This window comes from Pan troglodytes, chromosome 21 (genome assembly GCF_028858775.2).
Source record: "Pan troglodytes isolate AG18354 chromosome 21, NHGRI_mPanTro3-v2.0_pri, whole genome shotgun sequence".
Taxonomy (NCBI): Eukaryota; Metazoa; Chordata; class Mammalia; order Primates; family Hominidae; genus Pan; species Pan troglodytes.
This window is the reverse complement of record NC_072419.2, coordinates 19,693,577-19,716,128: the sequence shown is the minus strand read 5'-3', so window position 1 is coordinate 19,716,128 and position 22,552 is coordinate 19,693,577. Positions and strand designations below refer to the sequence as shown.

At 37.4% G+C, this 22,552-nt stretch overlaps 1 protein-coding gene across 1 annotated transcript in view; it reads left to right on the top strand.

The window, feature by feature from the left end:
* TASP1 (taspase 1) overlaps positions 1-13,320 on the top strand; it is a 454,798-nt gene extending 441,478 nt beyond the window's left edge. The window contains exon 15 of the transcript XR_010154230.1: positions 13,260-13,320. The gene's annotated coding sequence lies outside the window, so the exon portion shown is untranslated. The remainder of the gene's footprint in view (positions 1-13,259) is intronic.
* Positions 13,321-22,552: the final 9,232 nt, after the last annotated feature.

Genomic DNA, 22,552 nt, shown 5'->3' with positions numbered 1-22,552 from the left:
CGCAGGATGAAAAGTGGTCCTTTCCTTCAAGGGGCTTGCAAATTAAATGTAAAAACAAGATAAACAGGTTTATGTATGTCTTTTCCACTAGAGGAGCTTTATGAGGGCCGGAGGCGGGTCTCATGTTTCACTCACTGTTGGGTAGTAGAAGCACAGAGTGTATTTTTTGAATGCATGGAGGGAGGGAAGGAGGACGGAAAGAGGGAGAAAGGAAGGGAGGAAGAGAGGCAATGAAATAAATGATGCATTTATTATTCAAATATAAGCCAGTTATAAATAATAAGAACAAGGAGAATAATGAGCATGTGGCTTTGGGAAATTAGGTAAAAATTAATGGCAAAACAAAACAAAAAAAAGGAAAACAAGAAGGCCAAATGTGGTGGCTTATGCCTATAATCCCAGAACTTTGGGAGACCGAGGTGGGAGAATGGTTTGAACCCAGAAATTCTAGACCAGCCTGGGCAACGGAGCAAGACCCCAACTCCAAAAAAAAAATTTAGCCAGGTATGGTGGCACATGCCTGTGGTCCTAGCTACTTGGGAGGCTGAGAGGGGAGGATTGTTTGAGCCCAGGAGTTGGAGGCTGCAGTGAGCTGTGATCTCGCTACTGTAGTGCAGCCTGGGTGACAGAGCAAGATGTTGTCTCAAAATAAAAAAAGGAAGGAAGGAAGGAAGGAGGGAAGGAAGGAAGGAAGGAAGGAAAGAAGGAAAGAAAGAAAAAAAGAAAGAAAGAAAGAAAGACAAAGAAAGAAAGAAAAAGAAAAGAAAAAAAGCCCAGAAAAAACAATGAACAGAGCAGTGAGGCCAGTTACAGGCATTTAGACATGAGGCAGAAAAACAAAGTTACCCTTTATCAGATCATGTCCACATAATTAAAAACTGAAAAACATAGTTAATAATCCAGATATTGCCTTGCCTATAGTAACAATATTGTATTGTTCACTTCAAGATTTGTTAAGAGGGTAGATCTCAGGTTAAATATTTGCAGTGGACTGAATGTTTGTGTCCCTTCAAAATTTATGCTGAAATCCTAACCCTCAATGTGATGGTATTAGGAGGTGGGGACTTTGCAGGTAATTAGGTCATGAAGATGGAGCCTTCAAGATGAGATTAGTGCCCTCATAAAAGGGACCCCAGAGAACTCCATTGCTCTTTTCCCTACCATGTTGGGATACAACGAGAAGTCAGCCATCTGCAGCCGGGAACTGGGCTCTCATCAGAACCCGACCACATTGGCACCTCAATCTCAGACTTCCAGTCTCCAGAACAGTGAAAAATAAATTCCTAATATTTAGAAGATGAAAAATAATTCCCATTATTTATTTATATGGTACTTTGTGATTATAGCCTAAATTAAGACACATTTCTTATCACAATAAAAAAAATCTAGATATTCCAAAACATTTGTTATATATGAAGAGTAATATTAAAATATTAGGCTAAAATTTTACAGGCTTTTGACAAAGACTGGCGGAAACTTTAGAGAGGTTTCTCTGTTTATATTCAAGATAGATGGTAAGTTTTAAATGTATTCTTACAAGTAATTTCTGTCTTAGGAAAGGCATAATTATTATAGTATATACATAAAAATGACACTCTTCTTTTTTATTCATTTTAACAAAGTATTTTGCAGTGAGGATATCCAAAATCAGGAAACATAAACAGATAAAGGTTAAACCATTATTTAAAGCCTTTTTATAAATCACTAGCCAGGGTAGAATTTGAACTCTAGGCAATCTGGATGTGAGTTCAAAATTCTACACCTTCTCTGTTCCTTGAATATAAAAAATCTAAGATAAGAAAGGAGAAAATGGCAATTTCTCTCATAACTTATAGAGCACTACAGTTGCCCAACCCCTGGCTGCTGGCTTTCTGTACAGGACAGAGTCAATTCAGGGCAAAGTATAAGTAGGTTTTGATTCAGTCTGGACAAAGTCTTTGAGTATTCAGACAGGCAAATCTAAAAGTAATTGTTGCGAGTGAAGAGTGAACTTCCCTATTCATCTTAATGGGGTTGTTAGCTATGAAGCTTAATTATATCACTTATATAACACTGCTAGCCATTTAATGGCAGTTATGGGATTCAGAGGCCAGCAATTAGAGGTGACTTCTAGCCCAGCACAGTCCCTCTAGTTTCTTGATTGCTGTAATGACTCTTGCCTAAGCAGAAGGTCAGCTAGAGTCTTTTTGGTCCCAGTCAATCACCTTAGTTACTGAGTCATTAGTTTCCTAATAACCAGCAAATCCTCTCGTGAGCTAGGTCTGTGTTAGGTGGGTTGGTCACTCTTACCAGATGAAACAAATAGTCTTACCTTTCTGATGGTACTATCATAAAGAGAACCACAAAACGTAATTCAGTAATGGCCAGTGAACAAGTTCTGTTTCTTTTGTGTGTTGCACCCCTGCCTCCAGGGGGATGTAGTCTAGCTCATTAACCTGGTGACACTCAAATGAGGTGGAGTTACTATAGACAGGGGAGCTCTCAGGAAAACAGACCTTATAGTCCCTCATTCCTTTATTCCTTCATCTATTTATTTCATCAAGTATGTTTTCAATCTACTATATGCCAGAGTAAACTTGGCTGAAAAGATCCCTGGAACTTACAGTATACAAGTAAACAATTGGTAATTTACTTGTACAATTGCAGTGGTGACAAAGTGCTTTGATGACAAACAGTGCTATGAAGTTGATATGGGGATTATATTAGGTCTACACTGAATAATGGAGATATGATGTGGGCTATAAACATGGGCCATGTATGTATTTTAAAATTTTCTGTGAGTATATTGAGAAAAGTAAAAAGAAATAAGTAAAATTACTTTTAATAATACATGTTTTAACTCAAAGTATACAAAAGATCACTTCAACTTATAATCAATATTAAAATGATTAATAAAATATATTTTTTCATATTAAGCCTTCAAAATCCAGCCTATATTTCACATAGATGGCACATATGAAGTGCTGAACATCCTTATGTGGCTGGCGGCTACTATGCTGGACAGTGCAGTTTTACATGAAGTTCTTTCTACTACCCAAATAATGAGAAAGAGCCAGCCATGCAGAGATATGCACTCCAGATAGAGGGACCAGCTGGTACAAAGGCCCTGAGGCAGGGTTGTTATTAACCAAATTTGAATTTAATTGTAAAATAAGAAAACAAATATAGCTAACAGTTCACTTTTTTAATATTTGTATGCAACACTACTAGATGGTTTAAAACTAAATTATTCTTTCAAAATACTCGCATAATAGGCCATCATTTCTTCTGGGCCTAGATGAAATGGCCAGTTCAGTTTGATGGTTAGTTTAATAGCTTGGTCAGTTTAATAGCTTGAAATGGTCAGTTTAATAGCTTGGTTGCAATAGAAATGAACTCAGTACACAACAAAACTTAGGAAAAAAGATAATGGCTAAGTGAATGCATCTTGAATGTGTTTCTTTTCTTTTGCTTTCAAACCCACAAATTTATCATGGCCTAGTGTGTATTTTACTGATAAATATACTAATTGTAGGTTCTATATTCTAATAGCATAATATATCCTCAGGGCAGGACTTTGTGAAAAATACACTTGGGTATCATTGCGTGTGTTTTATCTTTTCTGGAGGCAGGCCATGCTTGACCCCTCAGTTAGCCTGGCAGCATGATAAATTAACTAGAAACAAAGGTATACTATGCATAGAAAATGAAAACACACGGAAAGAACTTAAAAAGAATCACTGTGTGTGTTTTAAAATAAAATGTCTGAAATATACTTTTCATGTCAAATTAGCATTCTCATAGTCACGTGATTCTAGTTTGTTCTATGTCTTCATTTGGGCTCCTCCAGAAGCTGATCCTGAGACAAGGATATGAGTGCAAGAACTTTATCTGGGAGGTGGTCCCAGTAAACAGGGGTGGGACTAAGACTGGGAGGGAAGGAAGCCAACATAAGATGTGATAGCAAGCCAGTTACCGTAGTGGGCACCCAGAGTTTAATCATGCTATGCCACTCTGTGATCTGTGAAAAACACGCCAGAATGATCCCATCTCGGAAGCAAGGAATGATTCCTTGATTCTGTCACTCACAGGCTAGCCTGATTGAGGGCTATGGAAAAGGATGCTAATTCCCTCGCCCTTGTGACTTGACTTCCACACGGGCAGAGAGGGCCGGTGCCTAGAGAAAACACTCAGGGCAAAGGGACATAGATGCCTGCCACTGGAAGTTGTATGGTGCAAACAGGAATGGGAAGGCCAAGTAAATCTAGGTAGGTTATGCAGCAGCTGCCCAGTGTGTATAACGGAAATTCATCCAGAAGCTTAAATTTCATTGCCAAAAATTTTAGTTTACAAAGTATCTTTATTTATATTGTTAAGTTGGTGCAAAAGTAATTGCGGTTTTTGCCATTAAAAGTAATAGTAACCTAATATTTAATCCTTTTAAGGGCGCCAAGGCATGGATTGAGTAGGTTTTACCATTCATATGTTATAGAAGAAGAATCCAAGTTTCATGGGGTCCTGTCCTCACAAATGGTAGAGAAGCAATGAAGGAATCTTGATCTAGTAGAAATTGTGGTTGCTGTCAAGGTACCCCAGGCCACGCCCTCTCTCTATGTAGCTATGCATTTTACATTTTAGATGAAATTCATCCCATCACTGGTTACACGGATGAGCCTTAGTTGGTAGAAGCCAGTCAGATCATTGTGCTCTTATTGCCACAGTGATTGATTCCAGGGTAAGCATGTGATCGATCAATGAGGATTCAGTCAGAACAGGGTGAAACATGGTAGCAAACTAAATGGCTGAGATAAGAACAAGATATCTCTTTATCTCTTTGTCAAATTTTAAATGTATACGAGAAAAAGATTAGCTTTGTAATTGTTGGCAGCCATCATGTGAGCATGAGGCACTCTCCAACCTTAGGGTGAAATTGATATAGATGGCAGAAAAGACACATGGAAACACACACACACACACACACACACACACACACACATTTCTTGGTGATGTTATTGACTCACTGGATCAACCTCTGCTCAAACTGAGAAACTCCTTTTGTTGCTTAAGGAAGCCATCTGGAGTTGGATATTCAACCATTTGCAATTGAGAATGTTCTACTGGACTCCTGGCTTGGTACTCTACACCAAATGCCCTAAGTCATCCTAGAATGATATAACTTAAACCTCTTGTATGCAAAACCTAGAGGGATTTTGCATGTCTTTTACGTATTCACCTAAATTATGTTTTTTCCCTTGAGCCATATTGTCCTAATCCATGGAAACATATACTCCAGATATAGCTCAGAGAAGGAAAAAAGTAGATCAAGTTTTAAGTGAATTTATGGCTTACCTAGATAATCTTCAATAGAAACATTTTTTGCTGTTTTTTGAGAAATCAAAAACTTAGACAACAAAAGAAGAAAAAACAAAACTAATGATAGCTGGACAATTACATTTTTCTGTTTTCATTTGGATATACAACGGTAGCCACTAAAAGGAAGTTGGTCTACCTTTTTCTGTATCACCTACATAAATTATATAGATTGAAAAAGCAAAATACAAATTTTCCTAGCCTACCTTGCATCTACAGGTGGTTATGTAATATAGTTCTGGCCAATAAGATGTAAACAGAAGTCTTCTGAGGGAATTGCAGGGAAAGCATCTACTTTCCTCTTAAGGTGGGACATATACTATTAGCATGCCGCTTTCCTATTTTCTTGTCTTGAATAAGGACATGAGATCCAAAACGATGGTGGCCACTTTGGGATAATGAGGCAACAGACATAAGGACAAATGCCAAAGGAAATGGAATGAAAAGAAAGAGGTAGTCTGGCTCCTTGATGACACTGTTGAGCAGCTGAACCCATACAAGAAACTGCCTGTCTCTGGCCTTTCTCTTAGGTGAGAAATCTAAACCCTTATTTGTTTAAACCAGTGTTTATACAGTATTTTCTTACTTGCAACTGAATGCATTTCTAACTAGTATATGCAACTACCTTAACAACTCTTTGAATATCTAGAGCTATTTCATATTTTTGCTCTATGTGTTTTTGTATGTTTTGATGGACGTAGCTTGACTCAGGTCAGTGACTTAGTCCTTTTTTTTCTGTAAAAGAAATGCCCAGTCATTCTATTGTGCCTTTATTGTATATTGAGACCATCTGGAAACCATATCTGGGTGTTTCCACTTACCACATCTTTGATTTTTTTCACCCACACTGATAATCTTTGCTTTTTAGTTGGTGTATTTAGACTATTCTGATTTAAGTGATTATTGATATAATAGTCACATTAACAGCTGTCATGTTTGTAATTGTTTTCTTCTCAGTGTATTTTTCTTTGCTTCTTTGCCTTCTTGCACTTTTGCTTTTTTTGGTTTTAATTAAGCATTTTCTATGATTCCATTTTATCTCCCCACTTAGCATATTAATTATACTGAAAAAATTTTATTAGTGGTTTCCCTAGAGTGTACAATATACATTTTCTGGAAAGCTAATCCCAGTCTGTGTTTAAATAACATTATAATACACTTCATATGAAGTACAGGTGTCATTGAACAGAATATTTCTAATTTTTCTCTCCTGTACCTTGTGACATTGCTGTCATTTATCTTACTTAACCATATGCTATAATCACTCCAATACATTGTTACTTTTGTTACTTCTGAAAAGTTATTATTTAGGCCCTGTGTAGTGGCTCACACCTTTAATTCTAGCAGTTCGGGAGGCTGAGGTGGGAGGACGGCTTGAACCCAGAAGTTTGTGACCAACATAGTGAGACCCTTTCTCTACAAAACAAAAACAAAAACAAAACTTTAAATAAAGTCGTCAAATGAATCAAGCGTGGTGGTGCGTGCCTGTAGTCTTGGCTATGTGGGAGGGTGAGGTGAGTGAATCCCTTGAGCCTAGCAGGTCCAGGCTGCAGTGAGCTGTGATTGCACCACTGAACTCCCAGCATTGTGTGTCATGTGTGCCTGTGTGTGTGTGTTTGTGTGTTTTGAGATAGGGTCTTGCTCTGTTGCCCAACGTAGAGTGCATTGATCAGAGCTCACTGCAGCCTTGATCACTTGGGTTCAAGTGATCCTGCCACCTCAGCCTCCTGAGTAGCTGGGACCACAGGCACCTGCCACCGTACTGGGCTAATGTTTTCTAAAAACACTTTTGACATGGGGTCTTACCACATTGCCCCAGCTGGTCTTGAACTCCTGGGCTCAAGCTATTCACCCTCTCTGGCCTCCCAAATTGCTGGGATTACAGGAATGAGCTGCCATTCCCGGCCCTGTTCTTTATGTACCTCCAAATTTCAGATCCATGTTATTTTCCTTCTGCCTCGAAAACTTTTAACATTTCTTACAGGGCAGATCTGCTGCCAGTGAATTCCCTCAGCTTTTGTCTGCCTGAGAAAGATTTTTCTTTCACTTATGAAATAATTTCTTTGGCTACAGAATTCTAGGTTGTTGATTTTTTTCTTTCAACACTTCAGACATTTTACTTCTGTCTTCATGCTGCTATAACAGAATACCACAGACTGGGTAATTGACAAAGAACAGAAACTTATTTCTCACAATTCTGGAGGCTGAGAAATCCAAGACAAAGGTGCCAGTATTTGGTCTTATTAGGCTTCTTTTTAGAAATATAATTAACAATTTTAATTGATACATAATAATTGTACATATTTATGAGGCACAGGTGATATTTCAATACACATATGCAACCTGTGGTGATCAAATCAAGGCAATTCAAATATCCATCACCCCAAACATTTATCATTTCTTTGTATTTGGAACATTCAAATTTCTTTCTTCTGGCTGTTTTGAAATATACAATAAATTGTTGTTAACTGTAGTCACCTAATTGTGCTATAGAACCCCAGAACTTATTCCTCTCATCTAACTGTAATTTTGTACCCATTAACCAAGCTCTGCCTATCTCCTCTCCTCTAGTCCTTATCAGCCTCTGGAAACCAGTATTCTGCTCTCTACTTCTATGTAACCAACTTGTTTAGCTTCCACATATGAATGAGAACATGCAGTATTTGTCTTTCTGTGCTTGATTTATTTCACTTAACATGATATCCTCCGCACTCATGTATGTTACTGCAAAATGCAGAAATTATAATTTTTAATAGATGAATACTATTCTATTGCGTATATATACTACATTTTCCTCATCCATTCATGTGTTAATGGACGCTTAGTTTGTTTCATAGTTTTGCTATTGTGAATAGTGCTGCAATAAACATGGGAATGCAGATACCTCGTCCGAGAGCTGATTTCCTTTCCTTTGGATCTATACTCAGTAATGGTATTGCTGGATCAAATGGTATTTCTATTTTTAGTTTTTTGAGAAAGTTTTATACTGTTTTGTTTTAATGGCTGTACTAACTTATATTCCCGCTAACAGTATATAAGAGTTTGCCTTTCTCCATATCCTTGCAAGCATTTGTTATTTTTTGTAATTTTCATAATTTAACAGGGGCAAAATAATATTTCACTGTGGTTTTAATTTGCTTTTCCTTGATGAACATTTTTCTTCCACCTTTTGGCCATTTGTATGTATTTTTTCTTTTTTTGAGATAAGTCTGTTTGGATCATTTGCTCATTTTAAAATTTGATTATTTGTATTTTTTCTTTTTTAGCTGTTATTTGAGTTCCTTATATATTCTGAATATTAATCCCTTGCAGAAGAGATATATTGCAAGTATTTTCTCCTATTCTGTAGGTTGTAGCTTCACTCTGTTGGTTGGTTCCTTTGCCATGCGGAAGTTTTTTAGTTTGATATAATTCCATTTGTCTATTTTTGCTTTTGTTGCCTATGCTTTTGAGTTCTTACCCAAAACATCTTTCCCCAGACCAGTGTCCTAAAGTGTTTACCCAATGTTTTCTTCTAGTAGTTTTATCATTTTCAGGTCTTACATTTAAGTCTTCAATCCATTTTGAGTTGATTTTTGTATATGGTGAAGATAGCGGTCTAATTTCATTCTTGTGTATATGAAACATTCAGTTTTCCCAGCACCACTCACTGAGGAGACTGTCCCTTCCCTAATGTTTGTTTTTGGTACCTTTGTTGGAAATTGGTTGGCTGTTAATACATGGTTTTATTTATGGGTTATTGATTTGGTTCCATTGGTCTATGTGTCTGTTTTTATGCCAGTACCATGGTATTTTGGTTACCATAGCTTTACAGTATATTTTGAAGTCAGGTGGTCTGTTGCCTTCACCTTTGTTCTTTTCTTTTAGATGCAAGGGATACACATGCAGGTTTATTACATGGATATATTGTGTGATGCTGATTTCTATTAAACCCATCACCCAAATAGTAACCATAGGACCCAATAAGTAGTTTCTCAACCCTTGCTCCCTACCCTCTTTTGGAGTCCCCACTGTGTATTGTTCCTATCTTTATGTCCATGTGCACCTAATGTTTAGTTCCCACTGGTAAGTGAGAATGTGCAGTATTTGGTTTTCTATTTCTGTGTTAATTCATGTAGAATAATGGCCTCCAGCTGCATCCATGTTGTTGCAAAGCACATAATTTTATTCTTATTTATGGCTGCATAGTATTGCATGGTGTATATGTAACACATTTTCTTTATACATTCCACCACTGATGGGCACCTATGTTGATTTTATGTCTTCGCTATTATGAATAGTGCTGTGATAAACATGTGAGTGCAGGTATCTTTTTGGTACAATGATTTATTTTCCTTTGGGTTCCTATCTAATAATGGGATTGCTGGGTTGAATGGTAACTCTATTTTTGGTTCTTTGAGAAATGTCCAAACTTTTCCACAGGGGCTGAACTAATTTACAATCCCACTGACAGTGTATAAGCATTCCCTTTTCTCTACAACCTTGCCAACATCTGCTATTTTTTAATTTAGTAATAGCCATTCTGATTGGTATGAAATGGTATCTCATTGTGGTTTTGTTTAAAGCATTTCTCTGATGATTAGTGATGTTGAGCGTTTTTTCATATGTTTGTTGGCCACTTTGAGATGTCTTCTTTTGAGAAGTGTCTAGTTATGTCCTTCGCCCACTTTTTAATGGTGGTGTTTTTCTCTTGTAAATTTGGTTAAGTTCCTTATAGATGCTGGATATTAGCTCTTTGTCAGATGCACAGTTTGCAAATATTTTCTCCTATTCTGTAGGTTGTCTGTTTACTCTGTTGACAGTTTCTTCTGCCATGCAGAAGGTCTTTAGTTTAATTAGGTCCCAATTGTCAATTTTTGTTTTTGTTGCATTTGCTTTTGAGGACTTAGTCATAAATTCTTTGCCTAGATCAATGTTCAGAAGAGTATTTTCTAGATTTTCTTTTAGGATTCTTATAGTTGATAAAAGAAAAACTTCAGCCAAATTAAATTTAAAGGAGTTTGATAGAGCAATGAGCGATTTGCAAATCTGGCAGTCCCCAGAATCCCAGCAGATTTACAGAGACTCCAGGGGTGCCTTGTGGTCAGAACAAATTTATAGACAAAAAACGTAAAGTGACATACAGGAATCAGAAGTGAGGTACAGAAACAGTGAGATTGGTTACAGCCTGGAATTTGCCTTATTTGAATGCAGTGACCATTTAGCAGTCTATGAGTGGTTGAAGTATGGTCGCTGGGATTGGCCAATGCTCAGCTATTGTTACAGGTGCATACTATTAAGTTAGGTTTTCAATTTTTCTGACTGTTAAGCTAGGTTACAGTTCATCCACGAGGACTCAAATGCAGAAGTATGGAGTCTTTCTCAGCCATATTTAGTTTGCTTTAACATAGTTAGCTTTGTTCTTTTTGCTCAGGCTTGCTTTGGGTATTCAGGGTCTTTTGTGGTTCTGTATGAATATTAGGATTATTCTTTCTATTTCTGTGGAGAATGTTACTGGTGGTTATTTGATGGGGATTACATTGAATCTGTAGATTGCTTTGGATAGTATGGTTATTTTAACAACAATAGTCTTTCAATCTATGAACATGAGATATCTTTCCATTTGTTTATGTCCTCTTTGATTTCTTTCATCTGTGTTTTATAGTTTTTATTGTAGAGATATTTCACCTCTTTGGTTAAATTTATTGATAGTATATTTTTGTAGCTATTATAAATGGAATTGCTTTCTTGATTTCTTTTTCAGATTGTTTGCTATTGGGATATAGAAATGCTACTGATTTTTGTATGTTGATTTTGTATCCTGCAACTTTACTCAATGTATTTATTAGTTTAGGAATTTTTTAGTGGACTGTGTTTTTCTAAATATAAGATCATGCCATCAGCAAGCAGGAACAGTTTTGACTTCTTCCTTTCAAATTTGGGTGCTTTTAATTTTTCTTACTAATGCTCTGGCTAGGACTTCCAGTGCTGTGTTGAGTAAAGTGGTAAAAGTGGGCATCCTTATCTTCTTCTTAATCTTAGAGGAAAGGCTTTCAATTTTTCCTCCTTTGATATGAAGAGCTTCTTGCTACGTCTTCACATGGCAAAAGGAAATAGGGCAAGCTAGCTGAACCTGAGGAAAGCCTCTTTTAAAAGGACCTTAATCCTATTAACAAGGGAGCAGCCCTCAGTGGCCTAATTACTCTTAATGCCCTCATATATATATATATACACACACATATCTCACACTGGCAACGTATAAATTTTGGAGAGGACATACTCAAATCATAGCAATTTCATTCTCTTTTTGCTTTTATGGTTCTGATGAGAAGTCCACTGTAATCCTTATCCTTGTTCTTCTTTAGGTAAGGTGCTTTTTCTTTTGGTTTCTTTCAAGATTTTCCTTGTCTTTTTTTTTTTTTTTTTTTTTTGAGACGGAGTCTCACTCTGTCGCCAGGCTGGAGTGCAGTGGTCTGCAACCTCCGCCTCCCAGGTTCAAGTGATTCTCCTGCCTCAGCATTCAGAGTAGCTGGGACTACAGGTGTGTGCTACCACGCCCAGCTAATTTTTGTATTTTTAGTAGAGACAGGGTTTTATCATATTGGCCAGGATGGTCTTGATCTCTTGACCTTGTGATCCACCCACCTCGGCCTCCCAAAGTGCTGGGATTATGGGAGTGAGCCACTGCACCCGGCCTTCTTTGTCTTTTTATACAGTTAGAATGTGATTGGCCTCAGGTTTTTTTTTTAATTGTTGTTGTTTGTATTTATCTTTATAGTGTTCTCCCTAGATCTATGGTTTAGTGTCTGTAATTAGTTTTGGTAAGTTCTCAGCCATTACTACTTAAAATATTTCTTCTGCTTCATTTCTTTTCTTTTCCTTCTGGTATTCCATTACTCATATGTTCTACCTTTTGAAATTTTTCTTAAGTACTTCTATGTTCTTTTCTGCATTTTTCACTTATTTTTCTGTTTGCATTTCAGTTTGGGAAGTTTCTGTTAACTTATCTCCAAGCTCGCTGATTCTCTTCTCAATCACATCAAATCTCCTGATGAGCCCCATCAAAGGCATTCTTTATTTCTGTTACAGTGTTTTTTATTTCTAAAGTTTCCACTTGATTCTCTTAGAGTTTTATCTCTCTGCTTACATTACCCATCTCTTCTTGCATGTTATTTACTTTTTACATTTGAGGCTTTAACACATTTATCAGAGTTATTTTAATTTCCTGTCTGATAATTCAAATATCTGTATCACATCTAAGTCTAGTTATGAAGATTGGTTTATTTTTCCGATTGTTTCTTCTTTTGGCATGCCTTGTACCTTTTTGTTGAAAGTTGAACACATTGTATTGGGTGAAAATAGGTCTTTAGTGTGAGGATTTTTATTAGTCTGGCTAGAAATATGACTTTGTTTAAGCCTTAGCTATAAGTGCAAGAAGTTTCAAATTCTTCTAGTATCCTTGTTTTTATCTTGATTTTGGGCTTCCCTGCAGATTCCTCTTTAGAAAGACTCTGTCAGCTATAATAGATTGTCATTATAATGGAGCTCTCTTGGTATAAGGTGTTGGGGAAGGGGAGTGTTTTGTAATCTTTCAATTAAATCTCAGTGTTCTATTTAGCCTATGTCTTTGGGCTGTGACCTTCACAACTGTTCTACTGGTAATGTAGCTATTTTTCCCTCTTCCACCTACATTCTTCCCTGGTTTCAGCATTCCCAGTCTATTTCCTTAGAGTCATGTCCACTGTTGACTATGTTTTCTTCCCCTGCAGCCTCTTCAGGTAAAATAAGAAGACTAGAGACTAACGTGAGAGAAATATCCCTTTCCCAGAAAGAATAAGGCTCTGGCAACATTTTTTCCCTCGGGAAAGTAGGTCTTTGTTATGGAAAGTGTTATGTACATATTTAACAGGGATTACTTTTCCTATACCCAGCCAGAACCAGGAGGGAATCTTTCTTGGATCTTCATTGTGAGACCTTGTGGCATTCCTGGAGGTAAGCCTTATGAAAATCTGGCCCCCTTCTAAGACTGGGGATCCCAGGAGTTTCTCACTATCATGCTAGTGTACACTGAGCCTCCACAAATTCACCAAAATTACTATTTGAGAGTTCTTACTACTTAGGCTTCAACAGCTTTTGCTCCAGGTAAGAAGATCTTAACTGTGACTTCCTGGATGCCCCTGGATGCCCAGATTTTGGAGTCACAGTTTGCCCTGCCATGTCAGTTTTCTGATGAGCCCAAGAAAAGTGATGGATTTTCAGTTTGTTCAGACATTTCTTGCTATAAGGATGGGAGTGATGACTTCCAAGCTCATTACATGTGAGAGCTGAGATTGGAAGTGTCCTTAACCTCCTCTTTGAGACTTTATTTTTCTATAAAAATGAGTATGTTTATAGTTACTTTGCAATGTTGTTGCCATGACTTTTATGAGACAATAATCTATGAGAAAGTAATGTAAGGCCCTTAGCAGGTCACCAATAAAATGGGATTCTGTACTGAAATTTTAGAGAGAATTCCATTGTCATAAAGTCAATGGAGTCACATGGAATCAAGTACAGGTGTGCAACAAAAATTAAGGATACAGAAAATAAACAATTTCAATAATAGGGACAATTCTGCCATTATTCCATGTAGTGACCATATCTCCTAGGGTAGACATGATATAGTAAAATTATATGCTGTCAACTAGGAGAAAGAGGCAGTGGTGAGCTGGGAAGTGAGGGTGAGAAGGAGGAAGAAGGAATATCTTCAGGAATAATGTATGAGAGGTACCTGAGGAAGGCGGAACCTAAGAACATTTCAGAAAGATGGCAGTGGAGCTGGATTTGGGGAAGGGGTGGGAGATGACATTGGAGTGGGGCTTAGTGATCATTGTGAAGCGCTTGGACTCTGTCTTAAGAGCAGTGGCCTAGTTTCCCCAAAACACAACTTATATTATTCATATTTTTAATAAGTAGAGCATTGGAAATGGTGCTTTATTATGGATTTACTCTGCATTTTTTATTGCTGTTCAAATTTAACATTTTTCTTTATGTATTTATTATATGAAATTATTGTCTTCTCATGTCTTTTGCTCATTTATTTATTGGTTCTTTTTGATAGTATTGATTTTTAAATAAAGTCATTATATGTTATTTTTTTATCTTCCATATTTGAGGGAAAAAAATCTTCCCTAATATTTTCTTTTAGTTTTTAAGCATTCAGTTATTTAAAATGTATAGATCTTCCTATGTGTTGGTATGATAACTCAGTAGCTTATAACAGTAAGCATTTATTTCTCACTTGTGTCTGTGGGTCAGCTTAGGTTCAACTGACCTAGACTGGGCTTAGTTGGGCTTGATTCCAGCTGTGGATTGTTTACCCCATATGTCTCTTATCCTCCTCAGACCAAAAACTTCTTAAATATGTATTTTTCATGGCAAAAAGCAGAAGTGTGGGAAGACATGGCCAATCATACAAGCAGAATTTAAAGCTCTGCTCCTATTAGCCAAAGCATGTCACATACCCAAGCCCAAAGTCAAAGGAAGGGAAAGAATACTATGCCCATAAGTCCATGACAACAACGTGGATTATCATAATACCACAGTGGCAGAAATAATTAAGACTAACAATTAAGTCTACTACTTGTGCTTGTGATTGTGAAAGATTAAAGGTTTTAATCAGGTCTTGTAAAAACCTGAAGTACAATGTATTAATTCATTCAACCTGAAGGGCTTAGAATAGTATTATTTATAGCTTATGGACAACTGAAGAATGAATATATTATACTACTGATAAGCAATATTAAAAATTAAATTTCTTAAAGTACTTATGTACTATTACAATACAATTAAATCACTTTTCACATCTTCATTGTTTTGGATAGTTCATCATCATGTAAGATTTCATAGCTACCTGGGCTTATTTGTACTCTTCTCTTTTGTTCTATAATCTATTGTTTGATTTATAACCTTTATGAGGTTACTGTCACTTGATCTGTCTTATTTATTGCTGTATCCTAATAGCTAGAACAGTGCTTGGCACCTAGTGAATACTTAATAAATATTTCTTGAATAAATGTTGAATACAAATTTATACAGTACCACACTACCACAATATTTTACTTTCTTTCTTTTTTTTTTTTTGAGACAGAGTCTCACTCTGTCGCCTAGGCTGGAGTGCAGTGGCGCGATCTCGACTCACTGCAAGCTCTGCCTCCCGGGTTCACACCATTCTCCCGCCTCAGCCTCCTGAGTAGCTGCGATTACAGGCATGTGCCACCACGCCCGGCTAATTTTTTGTATTTTTAGTAGAGACAGCGTTTCACCATGTTAGCCAGGCTGGTCTCAATCTCCTGACCTCGTGATCCTCCCACCTCAGCCTCCCAAAGTGCTGGGATTACAGGCGTGAGCCACCACGCCCGGTCCACTATTTTACTTTCTTATAAAAGAAAACTCCTTGTGCTATTGCTTGATAATCTGCCATTGTTCATTGTTATTTTTCAAAATAGTTTTGTTTTTATTAAGTTTATAATTTGGAGAGAATTATTTATAAAATTCTCATTTCCTATCTAAGAATATTTTACTCTCAACCTATTACATTTTTTGGTAAAAATTCTTAATATTATATGTTTTTAGTAGATAATCCATGTGTGTTTCTCTTTAATTTCCAAGAAATTTACTTTTTATGTTGCTTTGTAAATGCAAATTTTGACTAGAGACTTATTAAAATATACTTGTATCAGTTAGCTTTTGCTACCTAACAAATCACCCCAAACATTAATAGCTTAAAGCAACAAGCATTTATTCCTTCTTACAATTCTGTAAGTTGGCTGCAGATCTTCTCGTCTTAATATCTCAGCTGAGGATGGATGGTCTAGGATGGATTCACCCACACGTCTGGCAGGCAGTTGGCAGGCTGATTGATCTAGGAAGCCTTCGATGAGTCAGTCCACTTCTGTTTTGTGTGGTCTCTCATTATCCAGCCTTCTGGCTTGGATGACTTCAAGTGGTGGTCTCAGGGTTGCTAATAGCAAGAGGGCAAACCCTATTGTATAAACATTTTTTAAGCCTCAGCTTGCATCATGTTTGCTATTGTCCTATGGACTGAAGCAAGGGACGTGGCCCAACCCAGATTCAAAGGATGGAGAAATAAACTCCACATCTTGTTAGGAACAGTGGCAAAGTTACAGTCCATATGAACTTGGATACAGGGATCGTGGAGATTTTTAGCTATTTTGCTATGTTCCTCAGATGAAATATTTTGAAAGAAGAATCAAATTCCTTAAATGAACTGTTGTCAATCGATGTCTACTTTATTGTCATGTAAATCACTGATATGAAACACTGAGTGCTAAATGCCTAAGAAAGATAATTCGCTACTTGTTTGAATTATTTATTTGTTCCTTCACTCATTCATTTATTAATTTCTGCTGTGGGTTAGGGACTGTTCTTGGTGCTGTGAATAAAAGGGGAAGAGAATAAGGTCTTTGCCTTTAAGAAGCTCATGGAAGATGTGGAGAGAATCAGGAAGAAATTTTACATGTTTAACAATTGATTGGCATTGGATTTCACCAATCATAATATACAGCGGCTTGGGCAGGAGGAGGATCCTAAGGCTTCTGGATCATGAGGAGGTTGAGGGTATTCCAGGATAGAAATTGGGATGACAGAAGAGTAAAAACAGAGGATGTAGGACAGTGGCTGGTTACCCCTCATGGAAATAATCAGGTCAGCTGCAACTGTGCATCTAACACTATATCAGAAAGCAGATAATGAAATATGTGACAGCAGATAACTAAATACAATGATAATAAAATATATGAGAGCAGATAATGAAATGCAATGCATTAATTACTACATGCCAGGTAGGAGCCTGGAGAATGGTGAAATTACTCTTGTAAAGAAAAGTGGAAGCATATCTATATATTTGATTACATGAAAGTGGGGATTTTTAAGATGAATAGGAGTTTGACAGACAATGAAGGAAAGACGGAATATTTTAAGAAGAAGAAACAGCATGTGAAAAGGCAGGGCTTAGTCTGGTTTCCTAACAGAAGTCACAAAGAGGGAAGCCCACAGGTGAGATCTGGCTCATGGGGTATTTTGTTTGGTTGATGTGGGCTTTAAACGTGAACTCTAATGCTTTTGGAAAGAGCTTGAATTCACCTCTTTGCCACAATTTCCACTACAGCCTAATGTAGCACTCAGCTGGCTTCTCTTTTATCCTTACTACTTAGTTTTTTGTGTTTGCAATCTCTGAATTCTATACTACTTCACATTATTGAGCACATACACTATGCCTGGTAATGTGCTTGATATTTTACATTTCTTAACACATTAAGTCATTATAAGGTAAAATTTAAGATCTGATTTTACAGATGAAGGAACTGCATCTCAGAGATATTGAGTAACTCCTCTGAGGCAACTCATCTAAAAAGAGGTGGAGCTGGGGTTTTAATCTAGGTCTACTTGACCTCTGATCTTGCATTTTACCACCACATCAGAGCAAGTGGGTAATATGTCTCATCGTCATCATGTTTAAAAGACACCGGACACTTTCCATATAGTCAGTAGTTTCTTTGTCAAGACATTCCAGTGGAAAGGTCAATATTTGGTTCCTTAGAGAAGGTTATAACTTTATCATAGTTACTGAGCAAGCTCTCGTGACTCCTATAAGACCATAGACCTCAAGATTAGATGTTTGTGGGTGAAAAGAAAAGAGCTGTCTTCTTGCTTGGGCTCACCTAAAATCAGACCCAGGGACAAGGATTTGGGTGCCAGGAGTTTACGTGGGAGGAGATTCCAGAAGCATGATGAGAGAGTGGAAAAGGGGGCCAGGGAAGGAAAGACTGCCGAAAAGGGTTCATTGATGAGCCTGTTGCCCCTGTGGGCAGCTGGAGCACTATCTTGCTAAGGACATTCTGAGATGCTGTGCAGAACATACTTTCAGATTATCACCCCTGGTGGCAAAGAGGCCAAGGTGCTTATCTGCCAGTTCCAATGGCTCATGGGAGAGAGTTGCTCCGGAGACATCCACTCCTGCCTATGTGAACCAGGGACTCCTGAGTCAAGAGAGAATCTTTAACCAGAGGGATGCAGGTGCTTGGGATAGGGAGCTGTCAGAGTGTTTGTTCACTAACCTACAGGTAACCTCCAGGGTGGGCTGAGAGGATATGAGCATCTGCTCTAAGAAGACACCAGCATGCAGAGAATAAAGTAAGCCCAAGGATGTCATGACTCTTTTTATTAAATCTTGCTGTGAACTCAGCTGGCCTTCCATAAACACTTGATCTTTTAACCAGATCATTGGGTTCATTTGCCAGAACATGATCATCTCACAGGTAGGGACAGAAGTGGCTTTTATCTTCCTTCCCTATTATCTCCTGACACATTTGTTACTCATTAAGTATTTGTGTAGGGAGGCAGTTTAGGAGAGTAGGGAGAGCTGAGTCCTTGGGATAGGACAGACTGAACAGTTTCTCATGGCCTGGCGATTTATGCCTTTGTATTCCAATGTTACTTTTCCCTCTTAGTCTACTTCCTCATCTTTAACATTGAAGAGCTATGCCAGACTCAAAAATGATGGTAAGAAGCAAACAAATTAACAAATGTTCAGTGGCTGCTCTAGACTTTCTATATTGGGAGAACTTAGAGGAGACAGCAGTCTGAAGGGAAGGGAAAGCAGAAGCTGGGCAGTATTTTCCCCTTAATTTTTGCCCAGAAGATTAAGAAAATATTAATTTTGCAAGCGCTGGTGGACATGATGGGGAAGCTAAAGAAGACCTCAGAACATGGCTTTTGTGCCGCAACTGTGTTGCTTAGGTATCTAGAATAGGGCTTGGTAGGTTACAGGCATTTAATCAAAGCTAAGTGTTATTGTCTGGCTGGGGTGTATGAAATTACTCCAGTTTGGAAATGTGGTGTTAATAGCATATTGACAGTGTTTGTATCTCATGATATGTAATTGCTTTTGCAATAGAGTGTCATGATTCCTGAAGCAGGAAGCTTACAGTCCAAGGCAGAATTTATTCTTGAAATCATTACTAGATTTTTCTCTTATGAGTGTCCAGGTCCTCATGAATGACTGTTGACCCCTAGAATCAGGATTCAGAATGAGGTGGGGAGGCCAACCTACAGTCTGGATGAGTGATGACTTCAGAGAAGGGCAGGCTGTTTATCCTGAATACAGAATGGCCAACGCTGTGTCCATAGACTACAAACTCTCCAGTATGGGAGGGGCTTGGTGAGTGGGTGGTATTGGGGGAAATCAACAGATTCATCCTACAGAATGACATGGGGTCTAGCTCTCTCATTATCCTCACGGAAGCTGGGTGTCCTAAAAACCGTATCTGGAGACTCTCCAGAGTGGACAGCTCTCTGAGTGGAGCAGACTCTCCAGGGTAAACAGCTGTGGAGGATAAGGCCAGGTGTTTCTGTAAAATCCAGATATTGACCCTGTGTGACGGGCACTCCATATGTGAGATCCAGGTTCACTCTGCATGGGTCAGGAGGACTCTCAAGAGGCCTCTCACACTTTTGTCTTGGAATACAAAGCCACAAACCTCTAAGCAGTCTTGACCATTATCTTCAGGGTCCAGTACCCAGCAGTGGGGACTTCAAATAAAGGCATTAAACAAGAATGAATTATTAATCCAAGAGTGATGTTCTGAGTTATTCCAGTATGTTGGTATTTTTTCTCCAAATTGTTTATTTTCTAATTCTGGAAGATTATACACACACACACGCACACACACACACACACACACACAATTCTACTTATCCAAAGAAAATCTAGTATAGTTTTTTTAACATATTTTCCTATGCATTTATACAAATACGTGTTTTAAATATTTAGGCTTACGAATTTATACTCTCAATGTCAATAGATACATTTTTACAGGTATTTACCTTGAGTTAATTAAACTTGTCAAATAAAAATTATAAAAATACTAAAGTTAAACAAAAATTCTATTTGTAAGTGGTTACATTATTTCCAACATTTAGATTTCAGAAACAATGTTGTTATCCCTGTTGCTCAATCTTTGTAGTATCCTCAATTCATTCTTAAACTCCTTCACAGTTTCCTTGTTTTTAATTTTATTTTTTTAGTTGACAAAAATAATTGTACATATTCATGGGGTACATAGTGATGTTTGGATACATATAATGTATAGTAATCAAATTAGGGTAACTAGCATATTCATCATCTTAAATACATACCATTTCTTTGTGTTGGGGACATTCAGAATCCTCCTTCTAGCTGTTTGAAATGATGTATTATTATTAACTATAGTCATCCTACAGTGGTATAGAACACTAGAACCTATTTCTCCTATCTAGCTATAATTTTGTATCTAGCTGTAATTTTGTATCCTTCAATAAGTCTCTCCCCATTCCTCCCTTTCCCCTACCTTTACAAGCCTCTGGTATCTTTTGTTTTAGTTTTTACTTCTATAAGATCAACTTTTTTTTTTTTTTTTTTTTTTTTTTTAGCTTCCATATATGAGTGAGAACATGTGGTGTTTAACTTTCTGTTCCTGGCTTATTTCACTTAACATAATGTCCTTGAGTTCCCTCTATGTTGCCCCAAATGACAGGATTTCATTCTTTTTGATGGTTGAGTAATATTCCATTGTGTATATATACCACATTTTCTTCATTCATCTGTTGTTGGATACCTAGGTAGATCACCTATTTTGGCTATTGCGAATAGTGCTGAAATAAACATGGGAGTGCATATGTCTCTTCCATATAATGATTTACCTTCTTTTGGATATATACCTAGTAGTGGGATTCCTTTTATGTTAGTTCTATTTGAGGTTTTTTGGGGAACCTTCACACTGTTGTTCATAGTGGCTGTACCAGTTTACATTCCCACGAACAGTCTGTAAGAGTTCCCTTTTCTTTATATCCTTGCCAGCATTTGTTATTTTCTGTTTTTTTTGATAACAGTCATCTTAACTGGGGTGAGATATTACCTCACTGTGGTTTTTATTTGCATTTCCCTGATGATACGTGATGCTGAGCATTTTTTTCATATATTTGTTGACCCTTTGTATGTATGTCTTTTGAGAAATGTCTGCTCAGATCATTTGCCCATTTTTACATTGTTTTTGTTGTGGTTGTTGTTGAAATGTTTGAGTTCCTTGTATATTCTGGATATTAATTCTCTGTCAGGTAAGTAGTTTGCAAATATATTCTCCCATTCTATAGTTTGTCCTCTCACTCTGTTGATTGTTTTCTTTGTTGTGTGGAAGCTTTTTAGTTTGATTCAGTCCTATGTTTTCTTTTGTTGCCTGTGCTTTTGAGGACTTATACATAAAATCTTTCCCCAGACCAATGTCCTGAAGCATTTCTGCTATGTTTTCTTCTAGCAGTTTTGTTGTTTCAGGTTTACATTTAGGTCTTTCATTAATTCTGAATTTTTTTTTATACAATGAGAGGTGGGGGTCTAATTTTATTCTTCTGCATATGGATATCCAGTTTTCCCAGCACCATTTATTGAAGAGACAGTCCTTTCCCTAAATAGTGTTCTTGGCATCTTCATCAAAAATCAGTTGGCTGTAGATATATGGATTAATATCTGGGTTCTCCTTTCTATTTCATTGGTGTATGTGTCTGTTTTTATGCCAGCACCATGATGTTTTGGTTACTACAGCTTTGTAGTATATTTTGATGTCTGGCAGTGTGATACTTCTAGCTTTGTTCTTTTTGCTCAGGATTGTTTTCACTATTTGGGATCTTCTATGGTTCCATACAGATTTTAGAATTTTTTTTCTGTTTCTTTGAAAAATGTCTAGTGTTTTGATAGAGATTGCATTGACTCTGTAGATTCCTTTGAGTAGTATGTTCATTTTAACAATATTAATTCTTCCAATCCATGAGCATGGGATGTCTATTTGTATCCCCTTCAATTTCTTTCCTTTTTTTTTTCTTTTTGAGACAGGGTCTCACGCTGTCACCCAGGCTGGAGTGCAGTGGCATGATCTCAGCTCACTTCAATCTCTGCCTCCTGGGTTCAAGCGATTCTCCTGCCTCAGCCTCCCCAGTAGCTGGGATTACAGGTGTGTGCCACCATGCATGGCTAACTTTTTCTATTTTTAGCAGAGATGGGGTTTCACCATGTTGGCCAGCCTGGTCTCAAATTCCTGACCTCAAGTGATTCACCTGCCTCAGCCTCCCAAAGTGCTGGGATTACAGGCATGAGCCATTGTGCCCAGCCCAATTTCTCTCATCATTGTTTTGT